The sequence below is a fragment of the Muntiacus reevesi genome, chromosome 8 (assembly GCF_963930625.1).
Source record: "Muntiacus reevesi chromosome 8, mMunRee1.1, whole genome shotgun sequence".
Classification (NCBI taxonomy): Eukaryota; Metazoa; Chordata; class Mammalia; order Artiodactyla; family Cervidae; genus Muntiacus; species Muntiacus reevesi.
In genome coordinates, this window is record NC_089256.1 from 46,883,481 (window position 1) to 46,904,052 (window position 20,572).

Sequence of the window (20,572 nt, forward strand, 5' to 3'; positions counted from 1 at the left end):
ATAATTCCCTGTGCTGTACAATATATCCTTGTTGCTCGTCTATTTTATACATAGCAGTTTATATTTCTTAATGATGTACCTCTCTCTTGCCCCGCCCTCTTCCTCTCCACATTGGTATCCACTAGGTTGTTTTCTATACTGGTAAGCCTGTTTCTGTTTTGCTATACATATTTATTTCACTTTTTATATTTTACATATAAGTGATGACATACAGTATTTGTCTTTTTCTGTCTGACTTATTTCACTAGCATAATACTCTCAAGGTCCATCCATGTCATTGCAAATGGCAGAATTTCATTATTTATGGCAGAGTAATATTCCACTGTATATATCTACACACCTTCTTTATCCATTCATCTGTTGATGGACACTTGAGTTGCTTCCATATCTTAGCTATTATAAATAGTGCTGCTATGAATACTGGGGTGCATGTGTCTTTTCAAACTATATTTTTCCAGATATATACCCAGGAGTGGAATTGCTGAATCACATGATTGTTCTATTTTAGTTTTTTGAGGAACTTCTGTACTGTTTTCCATAGTGGTTGTACCAATTTACATTCTCACCAACAAGGTATGAGGGTTACCTTTTCTCTATGTCTTCAGCAACATTTGTTATTTATAGACTTTTTGATGATAGCCAACTCAACATGTGTGAAGTGGTATTTCATTGCTGTTTTTACTTGTATTTCTCTAATAAACAGCAATGTTGAGCATATTTTCATGTGCCTGTTAGCCATCAACATGTCTTCTTTGGAAAAATGTCTATTCAAGTCTTCTGCCCATTTCTTGTTTGGACTTTTTTTTTAAATATTAAGTTGTATGAGATGTTTATATATTTTAGAAGTTAACCCCTTGTTGGTTGCATCATTTGCAAATATTTTCTCCATTCAGTAGATTGTCTTTTTGTTTTGTTGATGGTTTCCTTTGCTATGCAAAAGCTTTTAAATTTAATTAGGTCCCTTTTATTTATTTTTGCCTTTATTTCTTTTGCATTAGGAGCTAGATTTCCTGCCAAAATACAGCCACAATTTATGTCAGAGTATTCTGTCTACATTCTCGTCTCCTTTATGTTTTCATGTCTTATATTTAGTTCTTTAATTCATTTTGAGTTTATTTTTGTATATGGTGGGAAGAAATGTTCTAACCTCATTCTTTCACATGTAGCTGTTCTGTTTCCCCAGCACCACTTACTGAAGAGACTCTCGTTTCTCCAGTGTGCATTCTTGCCTCCCATGTTTTAGATAAATCGACCACAGGTTTGTGGGTTTATTTCTGGGTAGAAGGATTTTGCTTTTAATCAAACTTGTGCTTCTCTTTGAATAGCCAATACATTTATATGATTCAAAATTCAAAAGACTCAAAGGGTATGCAATAAAAGGTCTTTCACCCTCCCCTGTTCCTAGGTACTGAGCTCCAACTTCCTTCCCTCAGAGCCAGCCATGACATCAGTGTCTTCTAGGGACATGTATAAAAATATGTACATACACACTTCCCCCCCCCCACTTTCTTTCTTAAAAACAAATGATAGCATATTACACAATCTGTTTTGTATGTTGATTTTTTCACTTAATATATTTTGGGGATTATTCCATATTAAACACATCAAGAACCACCTAGAAGACTTCCAAGTGTCTAAAAACATATAACACCTCAGGGACATGTGTGCCTTCACTAAAGAGAAGGAGCATCTGTTAGGCCATTTTATGATTCCTGTGAGTTTCGCAGTGAACCCCCTACAGAGAAATTGTACTAAAATTCTCCATTCGGAGAACCTACTAGGGCCCTATTTATAAGTTGTTTTATAACAGAAGGAGGCAATATGGAAACTCTGAGGTTATTAAAGTTGATGAGTAACATCACCATATAAGATCAGCAGCTGGTAGGTCACACCCCCTGTGATACACAGCAGAGGGGAGCTTGAATACTAGGGAGAACTCAAAGCCATGAGCGCTCTTGGAAGATTTTGCTGTAAGACTAATAGCTGTAAGTCACATTTTATCTACAGGAATTAGCAAAACACATGAAAGGATAAAGACATGGACTAGCTAAGAACACTTAGAGTCAGTTTTCAACACTTAGAATCAAATATATAACACAGAATAAAATAATATATATAATCTCTATCCATCTGCTAGTTTCAGTTACAGTAACATTTCCTTCAAAATTACATTTTGTTCTGTCTGTCCTTCAGCACGATCAATAAGATGTCTTATCCCTCCCTGATTCCTGTCAGATTCATATCAATGTAGACTTTGAACCTAAAGCATGAAGGTTTCTGTTTTTTCATTTATTAGTTTTTAACTGGAGGATAATTGCTTTACAATGTGCCAGTTTCTGCTGTAGAACAAAGTGAATCAGTGATATGTATACATATATCCCCTCCCTCTTGAAACTTCCTCCCATCCCCCATCCCACCCCTCTAGGTCATCAATAATAGCTTTATTGAGATATAATTCACATACCATATCATTAATGCATTTGAAGTAACGATTCAATGTTTGCTTGTTTTTTTTTAGTACAGTCACAGAGTTTTACAGCTGTCAACTCCATGCACTTAGAACATTTTTATCACCCAAAAAGAACTTATCACCCAAAAAGCACTTAGAACATTTTTATCACCTGTACCTATCCACAGTCACTACCCATAGCCTCTCAAATTCCCCCAGCTCTAGGCAGCCACCAATCTACTCTCTGTTTCTATGGATGAAAGATAAGGTGCTTCAACAGTCTCATTGGCAGACTCAACAGAACAGAGGAAACAAAATTAGTGATCTTGAAGACAGGTTAGCAGAAATGACACAAATTGAAACACAAAGAAATAAAGAGGGTGGGAAGAATAGAGCACCTAAGAGTTATGAAACAGAATCAAATTGGTCTACTATAGACCTCGGTTCAACCCCTGGGTTGGGAAGATCTCCCGGAGAAGGGAACGGCTATCCACTCCAGTATTCTGGCCTGGAGAGTTCCATGGACTGTGCAGTCCTTGGGATTGCTGAGTCAGACACTACTGAGCGACTTTCACTTTCTCTTTCATGTGTAATTGGAATCCCAGAAAGAGAAGAAACAGATACTGATATGAAAGAAATGTCTGAAGAAATAATGCCTAAAATTTTTACAAAAATAATGAAATATACAGATGCAAAAGGTTCAGAGAATTCCAAGCAGTACAAATACCAAACAAAAACAATCAAACACATCTAGACATAACATATTCCAACTGCTGAAAATAAAAGATAAAGAGAAAATCTTAAAGGCAGTTGGGGAAAAGGAGAAACATACTATTTACACAGGATGAGAGTTAAGTTTCCAAGTACACTTCTCATTTGAAACAATGCAAATCAGTAAACAACAAAATGACAACTTAGGAATACTAAAAGAAAAAACTTTTGACCCAGAATTCTGCACCCATTAAACTCTCTCTCAAAAGTAAAGTAAAAATAAAAACTTTTAAAAATAAATGAAAACCTGAGAGAATTCATTATAAACAGGCTTGTCCTTCAAGAACTGTTAAGTTCTTCAGACAGAAGGAATATACTAAAAAGAAGTTGGTTCTAAACAAACTCAGATCTCTAGAAATGGTTAAAATGAAGTAAATAGAAAAGACTTTAAAAAAAAATTAAGTTACTCTAAAAGATAATTGTTTAAAGTTAAAATAATAGTAATATACTATAGATACATAGGATACATAAAAGAAAAATATATGACAATAATACAAAAGTTGAGAGGGAAGAACTTGGAGTATAATGTTTTAAGACTTTTACACAATAAGTGGTATAATATTATTTGAAGGTAGACTGTGATTAAAGATGTATACTGTACTAGAGCAGACACTAAAAAATTTTTTTAGGATATATAATCATTAAGTTAATGAAGATAAAAATAAATAATTAAAATTCTCAGTTAATCCAAAGGCAGGCAGAGAAAGATAAAGGAACAAAGAAAAGATAGAACAAATGAAACAACTGCATGGCATATTTAAATTCAAGTATATCAATAATTATATTAAATACCAATAGCCTAGTCATGCCAATTAAAGATTATCAGATTAGATAAAAAAGCAAGACTCAATTATATGCTGTCTACAAAAAGCCCACTTTATCTATAAAGACAGGGATAGGTTAAAAACCAAAGGGAAATATTAAATGCAGTTCAATTCAGTTGCTCAGTCGTGTTTGACTCTTTGCCACCCTGTGGACTGCAGCATGCCAGGCTTCCTTGTCCATCACCAACTCCCAGAGCTACAAGCACCAATTAAAAGAAAACTAAAATGGTTATATTAATACCATACAAGTAGATTTCAGAACAAGGAATATTAGTAGCGATAAAGAGAGTAATTTCATGATGAAAAGGTTAATTCACTAACTACAACGCTCCTAAATGTGTATGCATCTAACAACAGAGACCGAAAGTACATTATTCAAAAATTCTTAGAACTGAAAGGAGAGCTAAGTAAATTTCTAACTGTATTTGGATACTTCAACACTCCTCTTTCAGTAACTGATTAAAGAAAAAAAGTATACAGAAAATAAGTAAAGATATAGTAGAACAGAACACCACCATCAACCTAGATGACTGAATTGATACCACACCTAAAAAGACAGAATACACACTCAAGTACACATGAAGCATTTACCAAGATAAGCCATATTCTAGGCCACCAACCAGAACTGAATCAATTTAAAAGAAATGAAATTATATAGAAATGTTCTGTGAGCATAATGAAATTAAATTAGAAGTTAATAACAAGAAGATATCTGAAAAAGCCCTCAAATATTTGGAGACTAAACACCACACTTCTAAATGACCCACAGATCAAAGAGGAAGTCACAAGGATATTTGGAAACACTTCAAATTGAATGATGTGAAAGCACAATACATCAAATTTGAGGAGATATAGTTAAAGTAGCTAAAGTTTAGGAGGAAATTTATAGCATCAAATGCTAATATCAGAATAAAAGAAAAGCCTCAAATCTATACATGTGTATGTGTATATATGGGCTTCCCTGGTAGCTCAGTGGTAAAGAATCCGCCTGCCAATGTAGGAGACATGGGTTCAGTCCCTGGGTCAGGAACATTCTGGAGAAGGAAATGGCAACCCACTCCGGTATTCTTGCCTGGAGAATCCCATGGACAGAGGAGCCTGGTGGCTACAGTCCATGGGGTTGCAAAGAGTTGGATATGACTTAGCAACTAAACAACAACATATGTGTGTGTGTATATGTACATATATATCTATATATACTTACATAAATATAGAAATACATCATTATCATGTGAGGTTTATCCTTAGAAACGTAGGGTTGGTTCAACATTTGAAAATCAATCAGTGTAATTTATTAATCAACTGGCTAGACAAAAAAAACCTAGATGATCATTTCATTAGATGCAACAACAAAAAAGCACCTGACAAAATTCAAATTCCATGTATGGCTCTGAGCAACAGCTTTAGTTGGAATGCAAAACACCGGAAAGCTCTGCTTTTAAAAAAGGTAAAAGGTTCTTAAGGGATCCAGAAGTCCTCTTATAAGAAAGGTATCAGCTGACTTTAGAAGACTGAATATGATGGGACAGATACTTAGCAGGGTCTTCAAATACACAATGAAATTATGTTCACGATATAGTTGTTTCAGATAGAGCTGGTTACATGCAGGCAGACTTAATAATGAAAAAAAGAAGAGCTTCACTATTACTGGACCTCTGGGCAAAGCTCCATTTGAAGTGGGGTTATGGTGTTGGGATACTGTGGTGGGAGTGGAACGTGGCTCACCAGGGAGGGACTTGGGACCAGAATGATTGACAGAATCTGGACTCCTCTATTGCCAGTTTAATAGCTCAAGTCTCAGTGAGCGATCCAAGCGTCAAAGCAGATCTGAGTCTAGAAACCAAATTATCAGAGCTGCAAAAGCCCAGATGAATGTCAAAGGTACTTGAAGCCAAGAAGATTAGAAGAAACAATCATCTTAGTACATGCTTGCAAACTGGGGTACAATTTAAAGAAACCAGATATGCAAGTGATAACACCTCATATGTTAGAATGGTTATAAGGCTCTGTTACTCTTCCCTGTGAGGTAGGATGAAAAAGCTGGGCCTTCTGAGTTATGGGACAGGATAAGGAAGAACGTATACATGGCTTGCTGCAAATAGACCCATGTTCTAACGGGTACAGGGCCATGGTGATGGGCTTTATGGGGAACTCAGACTAGTTCCAGAATATCAGGTTAACAGTATAGCCAAAAAAGAAAAGGGCCTAAAAAAGAAAGATGCCTCCAGCTTATTTTGGGGGACTATACAACATGATGGTTTGATATATGCACACATTATGAAAATACAACCACAAACAATTAACACATCTGTCACCTCACATAGTTACCATGCATGTTTGTCTGTGGTAAGAACATTTAAGATCTATTTAAATTAGCTAATTTCAAGTATATAAAACAGTATTATTATTTTTTAATATTTATTTGGCCAAGCCAGGTGTTAGCTGCAGCACTTGGGATCTTTAATTGTGGCATGTGAACTCTTATTTGTGGCAGGTGGGATCTAGTTCCCTGACCAGGTATCAAACTTGGGCCCCCTGCATTGGGAGCCTGGAGTCCCAGTCACTGGAGCCCCAGGGAAGTCTGTATAATACAATATTATTATTTACATTCACTGTACCTTAGCTAGAGTCAGGTTACACGTCAGGTCTCCAGAATTTATTCACTTTATAACTGAAAGTTTGTACCCTTTGACCAACATCTCCCCATTTTCCCACACAGTCCCCCTCCCCACCATCCACTGGCAACCAAGATTCTCTGGTTCTATGAGTTTGACTTTTTTAGATTCCACATATAATTAAGGTCATACAGTACAGGTTTCCCCCACTTTTTCAAAGTAGAGCATTTCTATGAAACCTTTAGTAAGCATAAAGCAAAAAAAGCAATTACCTTAAGAACACATCTTGCTAACAGATGCACAAAATAAACTGAGATAACGCACAGATGTTCACAGACAAAGTTCAAAGCAGCTTGATGCTGAGATGCTGAGTGCAGTTCCCGCGGTTGGAGCTTGTTTCCACTTTCACTGCTCGGGGTGTGTTCTGACTCTTGAACAGTTCACTGAAAAACAAACATGGGCTATTTTCGCTTTTTATACAAGCAAAAATTCTCTTAGGATATCCTGCAGTTAGCAAAAACAGGTACTAATGTAGTTCTTTCATAGAGCAAATTGGCGTAAAGGAAGTTTTCAAAAATTGGGGAATACCTCTACAAGTCTTGTCTAGCTTATTTCACCTTGCATAATGTCCTCCAATTTCATCTATATTGTCACAAATGGAAGGATTTCCCTCCTTTTAATGGCTAAATAGTATTCCACTCTGTGTGTCCAATTTATCCATTTATCCATCAACCAACACTTAGGTTGTTTCACAATCTTGGGTGACTTATGGTGAATAATGCTGCAGTGAATAAGAGAATGCAGGTATCTCTTCCAGATACTGAGTCCATTTCCTTTAGATAAATACCCAGAAGCAGGATTACTGAGTCATACAGTAGTTCCATTTTTAACTTTTTGAGGAAGCTCCATATTGTTTCCCATAATGGCTAAACCAATTTACATTCCCACCAACAAGTGTACAAGAGTTCCCTCTCCTCCATACCCTCACCAGCATTTACTACTTCTTGTCTTTTTTAGTTGGAGAAGACTCTTGAGAGTCCCTTGGACTGTAAGAAGATCAAATCAGTCAATCCTAAAAGAAATCAATTCTGAAACCTCATTGGAAGGACTGATGCTGGAGCTGACATTCCAATACTTTGGCCACCTGATGCAAAGAAATGACTCATTAGAAAAGACCCTGATGCTGGGAAAGATAGAAGGCAGGAGGAGAAGGGGATGACAGAGGATGAGATGGTTGGATGGCATTACCAACTCAATGGATATGAGTTTGAGCAAGCTCTAGGAGTTGGTGATAGACAGGGAAGCTTGGTGTGCTGCAGTCCATGGGGTCGCAAAGAATTGGATATAAACACGACTGAGTGACTGAACTGGTCTTTTTGGTAACAGCCATGCTAACAGGTTTGAGGTGATATCTCAATGTGGTTTTGATTTGCATTTCCCTAATGACTAGTCAGGAAGCAACAGTTAAACTGGACATGGAACAACAGACTGATTCCAAATAGGAAAAGAAGTACGTCAAGGCTGTATATTGTCACCCTGCTTATTAACTTATATGCAGAGTACATCATAAGAAACGCTGGGCTGGAAGAAGCACAAGCTGGAATCAAGATGGCTGGGAGAAATATCAATAACCTCAGATATGCAGATGATACCACACTTATGGCAGAAAGTGAAGAGGAACTAAAAAGCCTCTTGATGAAAGTGAAAGAGGAGAGTGAAAAAGTTGGCTTTAAAGCTCAACATTTAGAAAACTAAGATCATGGCATCTGGTCCCATCACTTCATGGAAAACAGATGGGGAGACAGCGGAAACAGTGTCAGACTTTATTTTTTTGGGCTCCAAAATCACTGCAGACGGTGATTGCAGCCATGAAATTAAAAGATGCTTACTCCTTGGAAGGAAAGTGATGACCAACCTAGATGGCATATTAAAAAGCAGAGACATTACTTTGCCAACAAAGGTCCATCTAGTCAAGGCTATGGTTTTCCCAGTGGTCATGTATGGATGTGAGAGTTGGACTGTGAAGAAAGCTGAGTGCTGAAGAATTGATGCTTTTGAACTGTGGTGTTGGAGAAGACTCTTGAGAATCCCTTGGACTGCAAGGAGATCCAACCAGTCCATCCTAAAGGAGATCAGTCCTGGGTGTTCATTGGAAAGACTGATGCTGAAACTGAAACTCCAATACTTTGGCCACCTCATGCCAAGAGTTGACTCATTGGAAAAGACCCTGATGCTGGGAGGGATTGGGGGCAGGAAGAGAAGGGGGCGACAGAGGATGAGATGGCTGAATGGCATCACTGACTGGATGGCATCACTGACTCGATGGACATGAGTCTGAGTAAACTCCGGGAGTTGGTGATGGACAGGGAAGCCTGGTGTGCTGCTATTCATGGGGTCGCAAAGAGTAGGACACGACTGAGTGACTGAACTGAACTGAATGACTAGTAATGTTGAGCACCTTTTCAATATCTCTTGGCCACTTAGATGTCATTTTTGGAAAAATGTCTATTCAAGTCCCTTGCTCACTTTTTAATTGGATTACTTGATGTCCTTGTGGGGGCAGTTGTTTTGTTTTTGCTATTGAGCTAGATATGCGTTCTTTATATATTTTAGTTATTAATCCCCTTTAGATACATGATTTATAAATATTTTCTCTCATTTTATAGGTTACCTTTTCATTTCATTGCATATGGACAAGCAAAATTTTTCCAACACCATTTGTTGAAAAGACTCTTCTTCCTCCATTGTGTATTCTTGGACCTCTTGTCAAAGATCAGTTGATCATCTACATGTGGGTTTATTTCAGGGCTCTTTATTCTGTTCCACTGATACATGTCTGTTTTTAGGCCAACACCATACTGTTTTGGAAGGACTGATGCTGAAGCTGAAACTCCAATACTTTGGCCACCTGATGTGAAGAGCTGATTCACTGGAAAAGACCCTGATGCTGGGAAAGATTGATGGCAGGAGGAGAAGAGGATGACAGAGGATGAGATGCCTGGATGGCATCACTGACTCAATGGACATGAGTTTGAGCAAACTCCTGGAGATGGTGAAGGATAGGAAAGCCTGGCGTGCTGCACTCCACGGCATCGCAAAGAGTCAGACACGACTGATTAAACAATAACAATACTGTTTTGATTACTATAGCTTTCTAATATAGTTTGAAATCAAGAATTGCAATGCCTTCAGCTTTGTTCTTTCTCAAGAGTGCTTTGGCTATTTAGAGTTTTTTGTGGTTCCATACACATTTTAGAATTGTTTGTTCTATTGATATTTCTGTGGAAAATGTCATTGGACTTTTGATAGGAACTGCATTGAATTTGTAGATCACTTTGGGTGGTATGGATGATTTAATGGTACTAATTCTTCCAATCCATGAATACGGGTTATCTTTCCATTTACTTGTGTCTTTTTCAATTTCTTTCATCAGTATCTTATAGCATTCAGAGTATAGATCTTTCACCTCCCTGGTTAAATTTATCCACATGTATTTATTTATTTACTCTTCCTGATGCTATTATAAGTGGGATTGTTTCCTTAATTTCTTTTTGAGATAGTTCATTGTTGGTGCCTCCAGCTTCTGACACAGGTTTTAAAGAACACTAGTTTCTTCTGCAGCCCCTTTCCAAAGGCCACATCAATTCAGAGAGAAAAATCAAAACAAAAGCCCCAGAGCTAGAGACAGGAAGGAAAGGAAGCTATTCAAACTCCCTGTCCCTCTCCTCCACAGCACACAATAGTTGAGTCCTCTACTAGAGAAGCATGGCTCCAAAAGAATCCCTCTGACCTGGTGTTTTCTGGTTTTAAAGCCTCTGTTTGATCACTGTCACTATGGCGACAAGTCTGGGATGCTCTGCTCTAAGTGAGGAAGCTTATCCCTTCAAATATGCTTCTTGAGTGAGCAACAAAGGAATGCACTGAACCTCAACTAATCTCATATTCTCCTGGGAGACCTCTCTCAAGAGGCACTTCCCCCCCTCTTGTCCTCACAAACCTCCCAGGTTTAACACTGTTCAGTCAATAACCACATTTACATAGAGATTTACAGTTTATTTTAACCCACATCACCTCCATCAAGCCTGAAAAGTCCTCTTAAGTCACATGAGCCTCTTCTTCAGCAACTAAACAAGGCCTTTGATTTTAGGGAGCCCTTCCCCCAGAAGGCTAGCAGACATGGGCCCTGCAGCTGGGATAGGATCCGGGAAGGAGGGGTAGGAGGGCAGGGTGTTTATCCACATGACTTTTTCTTTTCCAGAAGGAAGAATCTGCAGAGGCTTGTAACCCTGGCATGCCTGATGCCCACTCCCCGAAAGCTCTTCTCAGTCTGTTCCAGGCTCTTCTGACTTGGCTCATGTTCTACATCATCCCCATCCCCAACTTTTCTAAGAGTGGCTGTCAGCTCTGGGGAATTTATCCTCCCTGACCTCAGACAGGTCTTCCTTAATTATGAGTTCTTAGAGTCAGCCTTGACTTCCTATAACATAGACATAAAAAGAACACTCTCCTTTATTTTCTCCCCTCTGTCATGTCATTCTCTTTCACTTCTAGTCACCACATGTGTATGGGTTTGCCCCTCACCAAGCAACTCTCTGCAACACCAGCTGAATGTCCTACAATTTAACTCAATTCTGATGTTCTCTACCTGGAAAGAACATCAGATTCCACAGACTGCACCCACTTCATATGGCAATTGCAAGTCTGGATAGTCACCTGTACTTCTGAGCAATTGGCTATAAGTTAGAGGTTCCCACACCCCCTCCTTAAGTTTGATCATTAGCTAGGAAAGCTCAGAGAACTCAAGAAAACAGTTTACTTATTAGATTAGTAGTTTTTTACATTAGCTATTAAAGAACATGAATAACCAGTCAGATGAAGAGATACATAGAGTAAGGTCCTGAGGAGTCCCAAGCATAGGAGCTTCTGTCTCATGGAGTCTGGAGTATACCACCTTCCTGGCACATAGATGAATCAACCTAGGAGTTCTTCAAGCACCATCTTTTTGGGTCTTTATGGAGGCTTCCTATCATAGGCATGATTGATCACATCATTGGCCATTGGTGATTAAGTCATTCTCTAGCCCTTCTCGCCTCCCCAGAGGTCAGGAAGTAGAACTGAAAGCTCCAACTCTAATCACCTGACTGGTTCTGCTGGCAACTAGTCCTCTTCCAGTGATCTTCTAGGGGCTTTCCAAAAATCACCTCAGGAATATATGCTCAGTGGTCAAAAGAGGCTCGTTATGAATAGCAAAAAACACCCATTTCATCTTTATGCTCTAGAGCTATTTAAGGAGTTAGGAACAAAAGATGTGCATACAGCTCTTAGCACTTAAGAAATTACAGTGGTTTTAAGAGCTAATTCCAGAAAACATGACAAATTTAATACATCAGAGTATCAAAATAGTGCTGTACTGTGCTTAGTCACTCAGTCGTGTCTGACTCTTTGCGACCCCATGGACTGCAGCCCACCAGGCTCCTCTGTCCATGGGGATTCTCCAGGCAAGAATACTGGAGTGGGTTGTCATGCCCTCCTCCAGGGGATCTTCCCAACCCGGGGACTGAACCCAGGTCTCCTGCATTGCAGGCAGATTCTTTACCATATGAGCCACCAGGGAAGCCCATACCTCTTAAGAGTTTCATAACATTCATAATTTAACCCTTTTTTAAAATTTCATTTTTAATTGGGGGATAATTACAATATTATTATAAGGTGATTATTATTATTATAAGGTGATGGTTTCTACCTTTCTAAGCCTGTTACCTCCTCTGTAAGATGGGGACAAATACATCTACCCAGTGGGTTTGATGATAAGGACTGAGGACCAGACGCCTTCTACAACATTTAGTTCCTTCCCATCCTAGCTCACTCTGCCCTCAGGGCACAGGCAGTCTCTAACCTCTTACGAAGGTTCATAACAAAAATGTAAAATGATGTATCAACCTCTCATTGACCTCTCTAGCTTCTTTTCTTTGGTCACTTAAATTATTTCTGGGTGATGTGTAATTCTTTCCCTTCAGTTTTCAAAACAAACAAATAAGGGAAGCTGTTGAACTTCATTTGTTTTTACTATGAGAGGCAATGAGATAAGAACAAAGATTATCCTAGGAGGCAAAACTTACCTCCTCGTTGAGTTCCTTAGACTCTTTAGTCTCCAGGAGTTTCTTTCTAAATAACTCCTTTGCCTTACCTCCCAGAGGAAGGTGGCTGGATAGGTTGCTCCGTTAGAGGCCCTTTCCACTCCAAGATCTCCCTTAAGGGAGTACCAAACATAAAATAGGGATAAATCAGACTTTGCTGAGAGACAGGTCTTGCCCTCTAGGAGAATTCTAAAATCAACCCCCACTTCTTAAAATAAACATTTCATTTGGAAATAATTTTAGATTTTCAGAAAAGTTGCTAAGATGATGCAGAGAGTTCATTTAACCAATTCCCCCGAATGATAACATCTTACATTACCATGGTACATTTGTTAGAACTACAAAACCAACATCAGTACACTACTATTTACTAAATTCCAGACTTTATTTGGATTTCACCACTTTTTCCACTAATGTCCTTTTTTCTGTTCCTGGATCCAATCTAGGATACCTCATTGCATTTAGGATAAAATATTTTTTAAATGGTGAAAGATTTCCAACATGGAGACAAACAGAACTTCAGTAAAAAGAATATCAGAAACACCTGATGCTCTTTTTGAGCCCTCTCTTCCCATTTTCAAGCACTTTCCTTTCTCCCTAGAGAATCACCATCACAAACTTATTTTTTATCATCCCTAGGCACATTTGCATGGATTCCTAAATATATATATATATATATATACACACATAATAAACACTATATAGTGTTGCTTTCCAGACTTTAAAACATATATAAACATTATTCTTTTTGCATCCTTCCATAACTTGTTTTTTTCATTCAACATTGTTTTGAAATCCATCTGTTAGGAAATAAAATGATGGTTCTTTCAACTGCTATACATAATATGTATAGTATTTCATTCTATGAGTACACCACTATTATCATACACCTACTGACAGACATTTAAACCATTTTCCCTTTTTTTTTTCTGTTGCTGAAATAGACACTTTAATGAATGTTTGCTGATGCACATAAGACTCTACCTAGGACTAGAATTTCTAGGTTAAAGGTGTAACCAAATTATTTCTTAAAGCTGTTGTACTGATCTACACTCCTTTCAGAAGTTAGTGAGTCTGTTGCTCCAATTCCTCATCCTTACTTGGAAGTGCATTCATTTTATAAATTAATTGGGAGAGAATTGGCATCTTTATGATGAGTCTTCCAGTTTAAGAACACAGCAGCTTTCTTTTTATTAAGGCTCTTTTTTTTCCCTTTTAATAACTGCAATTTCTCCAAAAATATTCTTGTACATATTTTGGTTAGGCATATGTTTAGGCATCTTGAGGCTTTTATTACTACTGAAAAATAGAATTTTTTAAATTAACTTTTCTAATTGGCTATTACTGGTGAACAAGATTTTGATATGTTGATTTTGTGTCTAGAGAAACTGGCAAGCTCTTACTATATATTTTCCACTTATAGACCTCAAGAAAGTCATATTGTAGGCAAATAAGGACATAACTTTCAATATTCATATCATTTTTCTTACTTTATTGCATTGGTTAGAATCTCCTGTACAGTACTAAATATAAATGGCCAGAAAGGGCATCTTAATCTATGAAAATAAGCCTAGAGTCTTATTGTAAGGATAGTTTTTGCTGGACTATTTTGATAGATGCTCTTTATCAAGTTAAGGAAATTCCCTTCTAAGTTTCCTGAAAAGTCTATTCAATCATGAATAAAGCACTAAATTATAACAACTGCTTCTTCTGTATCTTATAGATTATAGGTATTAACTGGTCTGCTATTATGATTTATTACATTAACACATTTTCTGATATTGGATCATTCTTAATTTCATGCATAAACTCTACTTAGAATGTAAATATTTGAAACAGATTTACAAATATTTCATAATAATTTATGTTCATAAATTGGATTGGTCTGCAATTTTCCTTTCTTGTATTCTTGTCTGGTTTGTGTATTTAGGTCATATTGTCATTGTAAAAGTAAATGAAAGTGAAAGTGAAAGTTGCTCAGTTGTGTCCAACTCTTTGTGGCCCAATGGACTATACAGTCCATGAAATTTTAGGCCAGAATACTGGCCTAAATACTTCTCCAGGGGATCTTCCCAACCCAGGATGGAACCCAGGTCTCCCACATTGCAGGCAGATTCTTTACCAGCTGAGTCACCAGGGAAGCTTTTCCTAATTTTCTATTTTTTTAAACAGTTTGTTAATACTAGGATTATCTACTTCTTTGAAGTTGAATAAAGTACATATGTAAATCACCTAAGTATGATATTTTGGGGTGAGGAATCCTTGGTTATTAGTTTAAGTTCTTTAATGATTTTTGCTTTATTGGTATTTTCTGAAGTAATTTTGGCAAAAAAATATTTACCTAGAAAAAACCATGTCTTCTCCCAATCCAAATTTTGGCATAAAATTCTTCAGAGTATAATCTTATGATTTTTATTATATATTAGACACCTGTAGTTATAGTTCCCTTTCTTCCAAAATATTACTTGTGGCTCTTTTATTGAATTAAAAAACACTTAATTAGGGATTAATCAATTTTATAACTCCTCTAAATTACTTTCTATATCATTTTGTTTGTTTTCTTAGTGTCCTTACTTCTACTTTTCTAAAGGCTTATTTTCTTTCTTGTCTATCCTCTTGAGATAGACATGGATAGGCAATAATAAATGTCTACACAGTATGTATTCTCCCTTTGTTCTTTATTAGCATAATCCTTATTTAGTTTTGGAAAGCAACATGCCAAACAAAAAAACAAACAAATTATATTTTTCAGACTCGGTTAAGGCTAGGAAATGCCATATGACATACTTCTTACCAATGACATATAAGTGGAAGTTACTGCGTAGGGCTTCCAGTAATACTCTGTAATTAAAGATATTCTTTCTTGAGGGACCCCTTGAATAGTATGAAAAGGCAAAAAGACATGACACTGAAAGATGAACTCCCCAAGTTGGTAGGTGCCCAATATGCTACTGGGGAAGAATGAAGAAATAGCTCCAGAAAGAATGAAGAGGCTGAGCCAAAGTGAAAACAACATGCAATTGTGGATGGGACTAGTGATGGAAGTAAAGTCCGATGCTGTAAAGAACAATATTGCATATGAACCTGGAATGTTAGGTCCATGAATCAAAGTAAGTTGGAAGTGATCAAATAGGAGAGGGCAAGAGTGAACATCGACATTTTAGGAATAAGTGATCTGAAATGGACCAGAATGGGCGAATTTAATTCAGATGACCATTATATCTACTACTGTGGGTAAGAATCCCTTAGAAGAAATGGAGTAGCTCTCATAGACAACAAAAGAGTTAAAATGCAGTAGTTGGGTGCAATCTCAAAAATGAGAGAATGATCTCTGTTCGTTTCCAAGGCAAATCATTCAAGATCACAGTAATCCGAGTCTATGTCCCAACAACTAATGCCAAAGACGCTGAAGTTGAATGGTTCTATAAAGACCTATAAGACCTTCTAGAACTAATACCAAAAAAAGATGTCCTTTCCAATATAGGGAACTGGAATGCAAAATTAGGAAGTCAAGAGATACCTGGAATAACAGGTAAGTTTGGCTTTGGAATACAAAATGAAGCAGGGCAAAGGCTTACAGAGTTTTACCAAGAGAACACACTGGTCATAGCAAGTGTGTTGCTTACAACAACATAATAGACAACTCTACACATGGACATCACCAGAAGGTCAATACCAAAATCAAATTGATTATATTCTTTGCAGCCAAAGATGGAGAAACTCTATACGGTCAGCAAAAACAAACCAGCAGCTGACTGTGGCTCAGAATATGAACTCCTTATTGAAAAATTCAGCTGTAAATTGAATAAAGTAGGGAAAACCACTAGACTATTCAGGTATGACCTAAATCAAATCCCTTATGATTATACAGTGGAAGTGACAAACAGATTCAAAGAATTAGATCTGACAGAGTGCCTGAAGAACTATGGACAGAAGTTCATAGCATTGTACAGGAGGCAGTGATCAAAACCATCCCCAAGAAAAAGAAATGCAGAAAGGCAAAATGGTTGTCTGAGGAGGCCTTGCAAGTAGCTGAAAAAAGAAGAGAAGCAAAAGGCAAAGGAGAAAAGGAAAGATATATCCATCTGAATGCAGAGTCCCAAAGAATAGCAAGAAGAGACAAGAAAGTCTTCCTCAGTGATCAATGCAAAGAAATAGAGGAAAGTAATAGAATCAAGACTAGAGATCTCTTCAAGAAAATTAGAGATACCAAGGGAAAATTTCATGCAAATATGGGCACAATAAAGGACAGAAATGGTATGGACCTAACAGAAGCAGAAGATATTAAGAAGAGGTGGCAAGAATATGCAGAAGAGCGATACAAAAAGGATCTTCATGACCCAGATAATCACAGTGGTGTGATCCCTCACCTAGAGCCAAACATCTTGGAGTGTGAAGTCAAGTGGGCCTTAGGAAGCACCATTACAAAGAAAGCTAGTGAAGGTGATGGAATTCCAGCTGAGCTATTTCAAACCCTAAAAGATGATGCTGTGAAAGTGCTGCACTCAATATGTCAGCAAATTTGGAAGACTGAGCAGTGGCCACAGGACTGGAAAAGGTCAGCTTTCATTCCAATCCCTAAGAAAGGCAATACCAAAGAATGCTCAAACTACCGCACAATTGCACTCACCTCACATGCTAGCAAAGTAATGCTCAAAATTCTCCAAGATAGGCTTCAACAATCGAGAACATTCAGATATTCAAACTGGATTTAGAAAAGGCAGAGGAACCAGAGATCAAATTGCCAACATCCGTTGGATCATAGAAAAAGCAAGAGAATTCCAGAAAAACATCTACTTCTGCTTCATTGACTACTCTAAAGCCTTTGACTGTGTGGATCACAACAAAATGTGGAAAATTCTTAAAGAGATGGGAATACCAGACCACTTTACCTGTTTCCTGAGAAACCTGTATGTTCATCAAGAAACAACTGCTAGAACCGGACATGTAACAACAGAGTGGCTCAAAATTGAAAAAGGAGTATGTCAAGGCTGTATATTGTCAACCTGATTATTTAACTTACATGCACAGTACATCATGCGAAATGCTAAGCTGGAGGAAGCACAAGCTGGAATCAAGATTGCAGGGAGAATATCAATAACTTAAGATATACAGATGATATCACCCTTATGACAAAAAACAAACAGGAACTGAAGAGCTTCTTGATGAAGGTGAAAGAGGAGAGTGAAAAAACTGGTTTAAAACTCAACATTCAAAAAACAAAGATCATGGCATCCAGTTCCATCACTTCATGGCAAACAGATGGGGAAACAATTTAAACAGTGACAGACTTTATTTTCTTGGGCTCCAAAATCACTGTAAATGGTGACTGCAGCCATGAAATTAAAAAGTTTGCTCCTTGGAAGAAAAGCTATGACAAACCTAGACAGCATATTAAAAAGCAGAGACATTGCTTTGCCAATAAATACATGTATAGTCAAATCTATACCAGTCAATTGATCCAACCAGGATCAATCCAACCAGGATTGATCCAACCAGTCAATCCTAAAGGAAATCAGTCTTGAATATTCATTGGAAGGACTGATGATGAAGCTGAAGCTCCAATACTTTGGCCACCTGATGAGAAGAACTGACTCATTGGAAAATCCCTGATACTGGGAAAGATTGAAGGCAGGAGGAGAAGAGGACAACAGAGGATGAGATGCTTGGATGGCATCACGGACTCGATGGACATGGGTTTGAGCAAACTCTGGGAGTTGATTAAGGACAGGGAAGTCTGGTATGCTGCAGTCCATGGGATTGCAAAGAGCCAAACACAACTGAGCAACTGAACTGAATTATAAGATAGCAAACTCAGTTGGTACATGCCTCTTTCATAACCTGTCATTTTTTCCCCCATCATGTCTGGAATGTGCATATAAAACTGGAAGTAAAGCAGCCACCTTACAACCGTGAGGCAGCAAGTTTGAGTAAAAGCTAAGTTTAGATAAGTCAAAAGTTAGAAGAGTAAGGGTCAACATGGTGACATGGAACCTCCATATCTGCTTTGAACTATCTACCTCCAAATGAATCAAGTTCCTCCGAAAACTGTGTTCCTCTGAGACAGGAGGGAAGTGGGCAGGGCACAGCTGAAACCATGCATCTCAGATTGGAACTTGAACCCATGGCTTTTTAACAAGGTCATACACCTGGTTTCAGGGTTTACTGAAGCTCAAGTTACTGATGTCTCATTGCAGAAAAACTTCAGTGAGACACAAAGTGATAGGTAAGAAACGAGTTTATTTAAAGAGAAATTCACTCCACAGACAGAGTGTGGATCATCTCAGAAGGTGAGAATAACTCTGAAATATGACATGGTTAGTTTTTATGGGCTGGGTAATTTCATAGGCTAAGGAGTGGGAGGATTATTCCAACTATTTTAGGGAAGGGGAGGGGATTTCCAGGAATTGGGCCAACACACACTTTTTGATCTTTGATGGTTGGCTTCAGAACTGTCATGGCACTGGTGGGTGTGTCACTTAGCTTGCTAATGTGTTACAAAGAGTGTATACTGAGGTTCAAGGTCTAGTGGGTGTCTGCCATCTTGGACCTATTTGGTTCGAATTGGTTTATGTCTTGTCCTTGGGCTATGTCATCTTTTAAAGTTTGTGTCCTGACCCCTTTCCTTCTGTTTCAGAACCATTAAAAGAATGACACAACCATTAAGAAGAGAATATGACTTAGGTATACATATATACAGCTTTGCTGGTAGCTCAGCTGGTAAAGAATCCACCTGCAGTGCAAGAGACTCTGGTTCGATTCCCAGGTAGGGAAGATCCCCTGGAGAAGGGATAGACTACCCACTCCAGTATTCTTGAGCTTCCCAGGTGGCTCGGATGGTTAAGAATTTGCCGGCAATGCAGAAGACCTCAGTTCAATCCCTGGGTTGGGAAGATCACCTGGAGGAAGGCATGGAAGCCCACTCTAATATTCTTGCCTGGAGAGTTGCCATGGACAGAGGAGCCTGGTGGGGTCGCAGAGTCAGACACGACTGAGTGACTAAGCACAGCATAGCAAACATATATATGGCTAATTCATGTTGATGTATGATAGAAACCAATACATAATTGGGTAATTATTGGGTAACAATTATCCTCCAGTTAAAAAAAAAAAAAGAACAGAATATGACATAAACTGGTTAGAACCTATTAGGCCCAAGATGGTGGAGGATTCAAACTTCAGTAGACCTTGAGCCTCATTATATGCTCACTACGTACATTAGCATTTGCTTAATACATTAGCTAATACATATATTAGCATTTGCTTAATACATTAGCATTTGCTAAATTATGAATCCACAGGTGGCGTAACAGTTCTGAAAGTGAAGTCACTCAGTCATGTCTGACTCTTTTTGACTGCATGGACTGTAGCCCGCCAGGCTCCTCCATCCATGGGATTTTCCAGGCAAGAATACTGGAGTGGATTGCCATTTCCTTCTCCAGGGGATCTTCCTGATCCAGGGATCGAACCCAGGTCTCCCACACTATAGGCAGTTCTGAAACTGAACATAAAAGACCAAAAAGTGGGTAGTAGCCCAATTCCTGGAAATCCCCACTCCTTGCACAAAATAGCTGAAATAACCCACCCACAAGAAAGAAAAGTTTTCTTGATTAAACGGAGAAATCACCTGAGCTGGTCTAAACCAAAAGGATCACCTAGCCAACCCCAAAAGTAACGATATAAATGAAAATGGCCATGGTTTAAGTCCCTAAATTTGAGGTGGCTTATTATGCAACATAAGCTAGCTAATACAGAAATTGATTTCAGGAGTGGGGT

At 38.1% G+C, this 20,572-nt stretch overlaps 1 protein-coding gene across 4 annotated transcripts in view; it reads right to left on the reverse strand.

The window, feature by feature from the left end:
* The window catches only part of MYLK (myosin light chain kinase), a 284,285-nt gene that overhangs the window by 221,843 nt on the left and 41,870 nt on the right, over positions 1–20,572 (reverse strand). For all 4 annotated transcript variants that reach the window (XM_065943432.1, XM_065943428.1, XM_065943429.1 and 1 more), the window contains one exon: positions 6,932–7,102. The gene's annotated coding sequence lies outside the window, so the exon portion shown is untranslated. The remainder of the gene's footprint in view (positions 1–6,931; positions 7,103–20,572) is intronic.